This window comes from Bison bison, unplaced genomic scaffold, assembly GCF_000754665.1.
Source record: "Bison bison bison isolate TAMUID 2011002044 unplaced genomic scaffold, Bison_UMD1.0 scf7180017864167, whole genome shotgun sequence".
Lineage (NCBI taxonomy): Eukaryota > Metazoa > Chordata > Mammalia > Artiodactyla > Bovidae > Bison > Bison bison.
In genome coordinates, this window is record NW_011494739.1 from 41900 (window position 1) to 51532 (window position 9633).

Consider the following 9633-nt stretch of genomic DNA (forward strand, 5'->3'; position numbering starts at 1 on the left):
AAATGAGGACAGGTCAGTAGAGAACCCAGCCCCGTCCTGACTAGAGAAGATACTCCATGAATAATAGTGAAGGTCACCATTACTTTGGTGGTGTTTAGTTCCTAAGTCATGTCCAGTTCTTTTGCAGCCCCATGGACTGTAGCCTGTCAGGCTCCTCTGTCCAGAGGATTTCTGGAATACTGGAATGGGTTGCCATTTCCTTCTCCCAACCCAGGGATGGAATCCGCATCTCGTGCATTGTCGGGGGGATTCTTTACCACTCAGCAACCAGGGAAGCTCGTCATCATTACTATTACTGCAATTAACAGTAGTGAGTGACGAGTTGATGCAGCATTTAGGGCCCAAGAGAATAGTGAGGGCAGCAAGGGGCAGTGTGTGCAGTTCTTAAAAGTATGATAGGCCTGGGCTCAAATCCTGGCTCTGCTACTTACTAGCCTTATTATCTTTCTCTTTCAGGGACTTAACTTACTCACCTGTAAAGTGGGCACAATGGGTGTACCTACGTCATTGAACTGGTCTGAAAGATACACAGTTACCATGTATAAACCTGGACACACAGTCCCTAAAGATGTGCTTTCTTCTTTATCCACTGGAATGGGAGCCCCACAAGGCAAGGATCTCATCTGTTTTGTTCCCTGATGTGTCCCCTTGTGATCACAATGCTTTTTGTTCATGGCTGAGGAACACATGTTCCCTGATGTGTTGTTGTTGCTGTTGTTATAACACAGAGATCATTGACCCTGCCCACGGGTGACTTCCCTGAGGGAGAGCACGTTGCTCTGTTTTCAAGGACTTTCCATGCTCATCTGCCTCTCCCCAGACACTGGGCACTTCTGCTGCATTAGAACCCACCCCTCCTTTCTCTCTGGTCCCTCCCTGTTCTAGTGACCACTGGTATGTATAGTGGCAAGAACATGGACTTGGCTGGCCGGGGGCTTCCTCCTCATTGATGGGCTCCTCTGAGCCTGTTGCATCTCTGCTCTGGGAGCTAATGCCAGGCTCAGTATTTCTCCAGGCAGCTGTGTCTGTGCAACAAGAAGATGTCAGTCCAGGGCCAGCACAATGCGGGGTGCATCGGTGCCCATTTCTGCCCACTCTCCATACCCTGGAAAGCAAAGGGCACAGGCAGTGGGCAAGGAGGCTGGTTCCCTCAGAGACCACCTGAAGTCCAGGCAGATTCATCCAGGCCATCCTGGAGACAGAAGTGATGACAGCTCCTCCCATGCATCCTGTCTCTTCGTCCCTCTCCGGGAACAAGGAATTTCCTTGCACAGAAGATATTTGCTTTTCAGGGCCAAAAGCGCCAGCCATGAGGGTCGTGAGATGAATTTCTCATTGAAATTTTCCAATGAAGCATGAAGGATTAGCTGTCCTAGGACTAGGACATCCTACCCCTGGCATGACAGCTAATCCTCAGCCAGGGCAGCTTCCTCGTCCCACTGACAGCCCTTAAGCTCTGAGCTGGTATCTTTTTCTGAACACAGCTCAGCTTCCTGGCAAGAAAGATTCTAGAAGGTCATCCAGGCTACCGAGACCAGAAAGGGCAAGTGTGGGATTGGGGCTGCTCAGAGGCAGGGGCAGGGCTGGCTGAGGCTCAGGGTTCCCACTCAGCTCCCAGGTTTCACCCCCAGGCACCCCCTCCCCAAACCCTGATTAACACAACGGTAGACTTACGGAGAAGCAATGGCACCCCACTCCAGTACTCTTGCCTGGAAAATCCCGTGGATGGAGGAGCCTGGTAGGCTGCAGTCCATGGGGTCGCTAAGAGTCGGGCACGACTGAGCGACTTCACTTTCCCTTTCCACTTTCATGCATTGGAGAAGGAAATGGCAACCCACTCCAGTGTTCTTGTCTGGAGAATCCCAGGGATGGAGAAGCCTGGTGGGCTGCCGTCTATGGGGTCGCACAGAGTTGGACGCGACTGAAGCGACGCAGCAGCAGCAGCAGCAGACTTACGGAAGGGTATTCTCCTCCCATCCACCAAATGTAATTTCTTCACTTTGCTATGAAAAAAAGCTGAAAGAACTGCCATTTTGCTCTTGAAATCAACCAGACAGGAACAATTCATCCAATTTATAAAAGACTCCCGTTTCTCACATTTGAATTGCCTCCGCAGGAATTCTTGGCAAATACGGAAATCAAAGTAACAACTGTTTTCAAATGTATTGTCATTTTCATGACTGCTAAATATAACAACTAATAAAGTTGTCATAATGGTACAGTCTGAAGACCTTTAATTTAAACTTCCAGCCGTTTTGACATTTTTCTGGTTTTGAAGCTAACACATTTTGTTTTTTCAGCTTGCAAACATTTTCCTAAGCCCTGGGCTCTGTGTCTGGACCACCTATCGGGTAAAACAGCTCTCCCAGGTGTCGGGCCCTAGAAAATGCATAACTGCTTCTCATGGACTGATGGACGGACAAGGGGGTCTCATCTCCCACCCCCAGGCTCTTCTTCCTCCTGCTCTGTGAAAAGCCCCTTGAGCACTTTGCCCAAACCTCCCAGAGAAGAGTCACTACACAGTTGAAAGGAAAGTTCAATGGGTCTGGCTCCTTCCCAAGTCCCCTGAAGCCCAGACACCTTATCTCTTCCGCCCTTGGGTCCCTCAGAGCTGGCATAGGATCTGACTTAGAGTAGGAATCAAATGACGTTTGGGGGAGGAAAGAAGAAAGAGAGGATGGAAAGAGTGGAGAGGAAGGATAGGAAGAAAGAGCAAAGAAAAGAGAGAGGGTGTGGGAAAAGGGCATCAGCCATGCCCCATGTGACCAGATCACTGAGGGCAGGGACCACAGAGGACCTGGCTTGGCTAACTGGCATTGACTGTCTGAATGTGTGAATGAATGAATAGACAAGAGAATGAGGGCAACAGCCCACTGACCTCCCAGAATTTGACCTGTCTGTCTTCTCCCCGTGTCATCTTCTGGATGCCTCCTGCTAAAATGAACTGGATCCCGCACCCACCTATCTAGTCATTCATTCACTTAACAAATGTTAATAGTTCTGTGCAGGGACCACTCATCCACTCCATAATTGTTTATTGAGCACCTCCTGCATCAAGCCCTGTGTCAAAGATGAATGAATCTTGGTCCTTGTCCCAGAGATGGGCCAGCCTCCAGGGCAATAGATGAGTCATTGAGGTCAGCTCATAACTGGTAGGAAAGTGTGATCTCATTGTTTACTCCTCCAAACCACCAGAGGCAGGTAATAGTTTATCCTCATTTTATAGACAAGGAAACTGAGGCACAGAAAGGTGAAGTAAATTGCTCAAGGCCACCCACCTAGTAAGTGGCTGAGCTGGGGGATTTGAACCTAGGTAATCTGGTCTCAGAGTCCATGCTCTGAGACATTTACAACACAGTCATTTTCACCTTAATGATAGAGAGCGCTCTGATTCATTTTTTTCTGTTTCCTTAGCATCACTCAGCCCAAGTTTTGTTCAGGGGAGGCACTCCATAAGAGTTTGTTGGTTGAAAGAATGTGTATTAGCCCTTTCCCCTCTGCTAGGCTGGGGCTCCTTCAGATCAGGGACCATAGTTCTGCCATCTTTGTGTCCCCAGCAGCCACCTAGGGCCTGGTTTGTGGTTGTTGTTGTTCAATCACTGAGTCGTGTCCAACTGTATGCAACCCTATGGACTGTAGCCTGCCAGGCTCCCGTGTCCTCCACTATCTCCCGGAGTTGGCTCAAATTCATGTCCATTGAATCGGTGATGCTATCTAACCATCTCATCTTCTGCCCCTGCTTCTCTTATTGCCTTCAGTCCAGGTCCCAATGAACATCACATTGAATTAAAATGAAAAGAGTAAGCTAATCAACAGACTAATTGGCTGAATAGAGAATGCAGAGGATAAGATCCAGAATCCAGCAAGAAGAATCCAGAATTCCATCCATCCACCCTTCCTCCCACCCTTCCATCCATCCACTCATCCTGTCATCCATTCATTCATCATATATTTTTGGAACTTCTGTTCTGGCCCTGTCCCATGCCAGGCTCTGGGATCCCAAAGAGCACTCATGGGTGTCCCAACCCTCAGCACCCATCAGCAGTCAGTCCGTATCTGACTCTCTGTGACCCCATGGACTGCAGCATGCCAGGCTTCCCTATCCTTCACCAACTCCCAAAGCTTGTTCAAACTCATGTCCATTGAGTCAGTGACACCATCCAACCATCTCATCCTTTGTTGTCCCCTTCTCTTCCTGCCTTCAATCTTTCCCATCATCAGAGTCTTTTCAAGTGAGTCAGTTCTTCACATCAGGTAGCCAAAGAATTGGAGTTTCAGCTTCAGCATCAGTCCTTCCAATGAATATTCAGGACTGATTTCCTTTTAGGACTTCCCTGGTGGCTCAGACAGTAAAGCATCTGTCTACAATGCGGGAGACCTGGGTTCAATCCCTGGATCGGGAAGATTCCCTGGAGAAGGAAATGGATTTCCTTTAGGATTGACTGGCTTGTTCTCCTTGCTGTCCAAAGGACTCTCTAGAGTCTTCTTCAACACCACAGTTCAAAAGCATCAATTCTTCGGCACTCAGCTTTCTTCATAGTCCAACTCTCATCTTCATACATGACTACTGAAAAAAAAATCATAGCTTTGACTACATGGATCTTTGTCGGCAAAGTAATATCTCTGTTTTTTAATATGCTGTCTAGGTTGGTCATGGTTTTTCTTCCAAGGAGCAAGCATCTTTTAATTTCATGGCTGCAGTCACCATCTGCAGTGGTTTTGGAGCCCAAGAAAATAAAGTCTGTCACTGTTTCCATTGTTTCCCCATCTATTTTCCATGAAGTGATGGGACCAGATGCCATGATCTGAATGCTGAGTTTTAAGCTGGCTGTCTCACTTTCCTCTTTCACCAGGTGCAGGCAAACATGCACACTGACAACTCTTTTCCCCAAAGCAGGTACCGTTCCTGAAAATATCTGTACATTGAAAACTTGATGCAAATGGTCAGAATTTTCCCTCTTGCTGCCTTAGCTGCTGTCCCTGGAAGAGCCTGGTCCTGAGGACAGCCTTTCAGAAACACTGAATTGAGTTTAACTGAGCATTTTGGGACTTGAAAGAAGAAACCATACAACATTATGATGTAGTTGGAGATAGCACAGATAATACAAAAGACCGATGTTGGCAGAATCCCCAAACTTAGTATCTATGAGTATATTTGTCTCCCAGGGGCTTTTGACAATTAGCCAGACCTCAGCTGGAATCCTAACCCTGCTGCTGACTAGCTGTGTGACCTTGCACAAGTAACATGGACTTTCTGAGCATCCAGTCCTCATTTGCAAAGTAGAGCTCATGACAGTGCATTTGCTAAAACTGGTGTGAGGATTAGGTAAGACTTAAGCCTGAAAGCAGTGACTCCTGTGCCTGGCACATGGTGAGTGCTCGGAAAAGCTAACTCTGCCGAGGTGGGAGGGTTGAGACTGGGAACCAGGACAGGGTCTCTTTTGTAACCCTGCTTCTTAGAGGTGGTGATTTTAGGCAGGTGGGCTCTCTGAACCTTCTCTCTAACATCAGATGCTGATCCTGGTTGGGAGGCACTGGGAATGCATTGAATTAAAAAGAGAGTACATCGTCCTGGAGCCTTATGTGGTGGCCCCTTCTGAATTAAAAGGGAGGAAAGTGCAGAGAAAATAGAACTCTTTGCCTTTCCTCACAGGACACACGTCTGTGGGGGTCTCTCCCATCTCTCTGGACCATCCCCCCTGACTCCTCTCTGACTTCCTGGACCTGCTTTCCATCAACTCCTCCTCATTCCCAGTGCCAGGTCTGAGGATGTCACACCCTGCAAATCTCCATCCTTCACGACACCTCCCCTATGAAATCCTCATTGATCCACCCAGATGGCCCTTCTTAATTTTCTACCTTATAGCTTTTGAATAGGTCTCTTCCTTTTCTACATACACACACACACACACACACACACACAGCTTTCAATTCCGGGAGGCCAAAGTCTGAGATTCATCTCTTGTTTCCCAGGACGGCTTACACAGAATGAGCTGAAATTTGCTTGTCAATGGCATCTGTCAGGATTATTTGGGTTGTTTGTAACGGAAAACACAACCCGAACTGACTTAAGTGTAAAAGGGAGTCATTGGCTCATGTTAACTCAAAGGTCAATGGGTTTCAGACACAGCTGAATCCAAATGCTCAAAGGAAAGTTTCTGGACGGTTTCTCTCTGTGACTTGGATCTGCTTTCTTCTTCAGTGGCTTCATTCTCAAACTGACCCTCCCCAAAGGGTAGTAGAGAGGCCATCAGGCTCACTTTCTCTTAACAACCCTGGCAGATAGAGCACTCTTTCCTATTATTCCGTCTAAAGTCTAGGTCTGATCCCCATTGGTCCAGCTGGAGTCACATGCCGAGCTCTGAGCCAATCACAGTGGCGGGGGTGAAGAAATACGCTGATTGGCCAATATGAAAACATTATCCCTGCAAAGGGGCAGAGGTAGAATGCTTAGCAGGGTGGGAGAACAGGCAAGGGAGCGTGGCCAAGGGAAGGACTGATTTCAAGGAGGAGGAAGTGATGTCTGTAGTGCGATCAAGTAAGATGAGGCTGACACGTGGTTTCCTCCACGTGGAGGTTGTTGAGGGCCTGATGAGCGCTGAGTTGGTAGGGTGACCAGAGAAAATGGGTGGGTGGAGGTGTGAATGTGTCCCAGACAAGTGTGCTGCTTGAGGGGTGACCTGTGGACTAGTAGTATAAGCTTCTCCAGGAAGTTTTGAGGAAACGTTGAATCTCAGGCCCCGGCCCAGACCAACTGACCAGACGCTGCATTTTAACAAGAGCCCGGGGCGGAGAAGGCTGTTTCAGGCTGAGAAACCCCGCTCTGGAGAAACTGGCTGTGAAGGGAGGGGAGGAGGAAACTGGAGGGACTGTGGCCTTGAGGGAGGGACCTTGATTTTTCCATAAAGGAGGGCCTGGAGCGTGTTCCATTGTGCGTTCTTAACAATGAGAAAAATTAACTTTCTGTTCACAACGTGAAACTTCATTCGTATTTTGCAGGACACTGTTTCAGATTTGCATAAATCAGATTCACGTAGATGTGAGCTGAATCTATTCGCTGCCTGAAGGAAGGAAAGTCGTGGTGGGGTTCTCTCCTGAGAGCCTCCCACTCTGGGTCCTTTGGCACCTGGAGGCCTCCCCGGGATCATTGATTCTGGGCCAGGGGCGTCGGGTATTGAGGGCCCCGCAGAGACTTCCGCAGGAACCGAAGGCTGCTCTAATCCCTCGGCTCTTCATTCTTTGTCCCCCCATCTGGCTCCATGTGACTCTCCTCCGTGCCCACGGGGATTCTCGGGGTGTTCACAGAGATGTGCTGGCAAAAGGAGGTTGACAAAACAAAGGCTGTCACATGTGTCACTGGCCCAGAAGGGCCCTGTGAGCCACCACGGTCAGGGTGTCTTCAGGCCGGGGCCCCGGGGGCACGAAGGAGAGGAGAGAGGCCTGGGCTCGGTGTGCGGGGTGTGGGGAGACCCTTGAGGGCTTGGGACCCTCCCATCACTGCGGGTGTCAATGCCCCAGCCTGACACCTCCAGGATGTGGTCTGTTGGCTGCCACCATATGAGTCCCTCCTCCCAGGAGGAGTTGTAGAACCAGGGGGTGGTGAAGGGGCCCAGCTTCATGAATCCCAATTCCCTGTAGCACCAGTGGGGAAAAGGCCAGAGCAACATGGGGGACTCAGCATGGACGTGGCAGGAAGGAGAACCCAGGGCACCTCTCCTCCCTGAGGCCCTAACACTCCTGTCCTCCAGCTCCTCTTGCTCTCACCGGAAGACCTGGGTTCGAACTCACTCTGCCTCCTTCTAGTTGTGTAGGAGTGGGCCAGGCAGTCTCTCTGAGACTCAGTTTCCTCATCTGCAAAACAGGGATACTAACAGCCACTTCCTAGGATGGTTGTGAGGAATACACAGAATGGTCCAGGTAAGGAGCACAGCACAGGACTGAGCATAAAATAAACAGCCAAGGTCTATCAGTAAAGAACCCACCTGCCAATGCAGGAAACAAGAGATACAGGTTCAATGCCTGGGTCAGGAAGATCACCTGGAGAGGGGATGGCAATCCACTCCAGTATGCTTGCCTGGAGAATCCTACGGACAGAGGAGCCTTGTGGGCTATGGTCCATAGGGTCGCAAAGGGTGGGACATGTCTGAGAGACTTAGCATGCACACAAGGTCAATTAACTATCATAATGTTGCTATTCTTATCCTTGTCTTTCAAAGGGGGAGACTGAGGTTGTGTCCCCGAGGCTGAAGAAGTGGGATCTGAGCCCAAGATTTCTGACTCCCAGCCACACGTTTAGTTACATCACTACTCTGAGACTCAGTTTCCCATCTTTAAGATGGAGCTAAGGATATTGAACTTGAAGTCAAGCTTTGAAAATTAAACAAGGTCAAAAAGACCAAGTGCCCAGAACAGTGCTGTGCTTAGTCTCTCAGTGCTGTCCAACTCTTAGCGAGCCCATGAACCACTATGAACCCCATGAACCCCATGAGCTGGCCAGGCTCCTCTGCCCAGAATAGAGCCCGGCATAAAAGAATATGCTGCTTTATACAAATTATCGTCCGTGTAAGAAACATGAATTTGCAGCATCATGGCTCCACCTTGTGGTGTAATCTGGGAACTGCGCATTCATCACCCATCCTAAGCTTGCAGGGGCAGGTGGTGGAGGCAGGAGGTAGGGGCATGGGGGGAACGGAGAGAAGGGTGACTGAAGCTCACCGGCTCTCTTGCCTCTGTGATTGTGGGGGCTCATTTATGGGGTGCAGGGGTGAAGTGGAGTGGGGACTGAAGTGGGGTAGGGGGTGACGGTGTGTTCTCACTACCCCTCCACATCTTTGCACAAGCTGTTTCCTCTGCCTCCCAGTTTTTGGACCACCCACTGGTGGAGGCAGTTTGTGGCACTGTCTAAGGCACTGCATCAAGGCTTTCTTGTTGCATTTTCTCAGGATTACCCTATAAAATAGGTGCTATTCTCACTCCCATTTTGCAGAAGAGGAAACTGAGGTTCAGAGTCAGTGGGGAGGATACATTTGAACCCGACTCCAAAGTTGTGCCCTTCACAGTCACGCCAAAGTGCCACATGAGGGCCACCCACTCGCTGAGACACAACCATCATAAAAGTCTCATGTGAAGAAAGGGTTCAGGGCTTCACTTTGTGGGACCAGCAGGCCTGACATTCCTACCCACTGGGAAGGCCCTAGCATTCCCAGGGCCTCTGAGGCCAGGATTCTGACCTTTTAAATGTGTGTTAGCTTATTCTTCAATTTTATCTTTTCCAGGAAGATCCTGAAGTGTACCTTATACACTGAAAAAGCAGCTTTGGGAAAAATGTCTTATACAGGAGAGGAAAGCAGAGCACAGAGGAGCAGGGACTGGGGATCAGGATTAGAAGGTACAGGCGGCTTCACCAGGAGCAGCTGTTGACTCTGAGTCCTAAACAGCCTGGAGCCAATCTTTCAGCCTGGCTCTTGCATCTCACTGGAATGTCATCACTATGCTAGCCTCAGGGGTCCTCAGAAATACTCAGACCCTAGGCCAGCTGCCCGAAGAGGGGGATGTTCAATCCAGTTCTTCCCTCATTAGAGCATCATTCCTTTGATTCAGTTCCTAGAGGCTTTTTTTTTTTTTTTTTTTTTT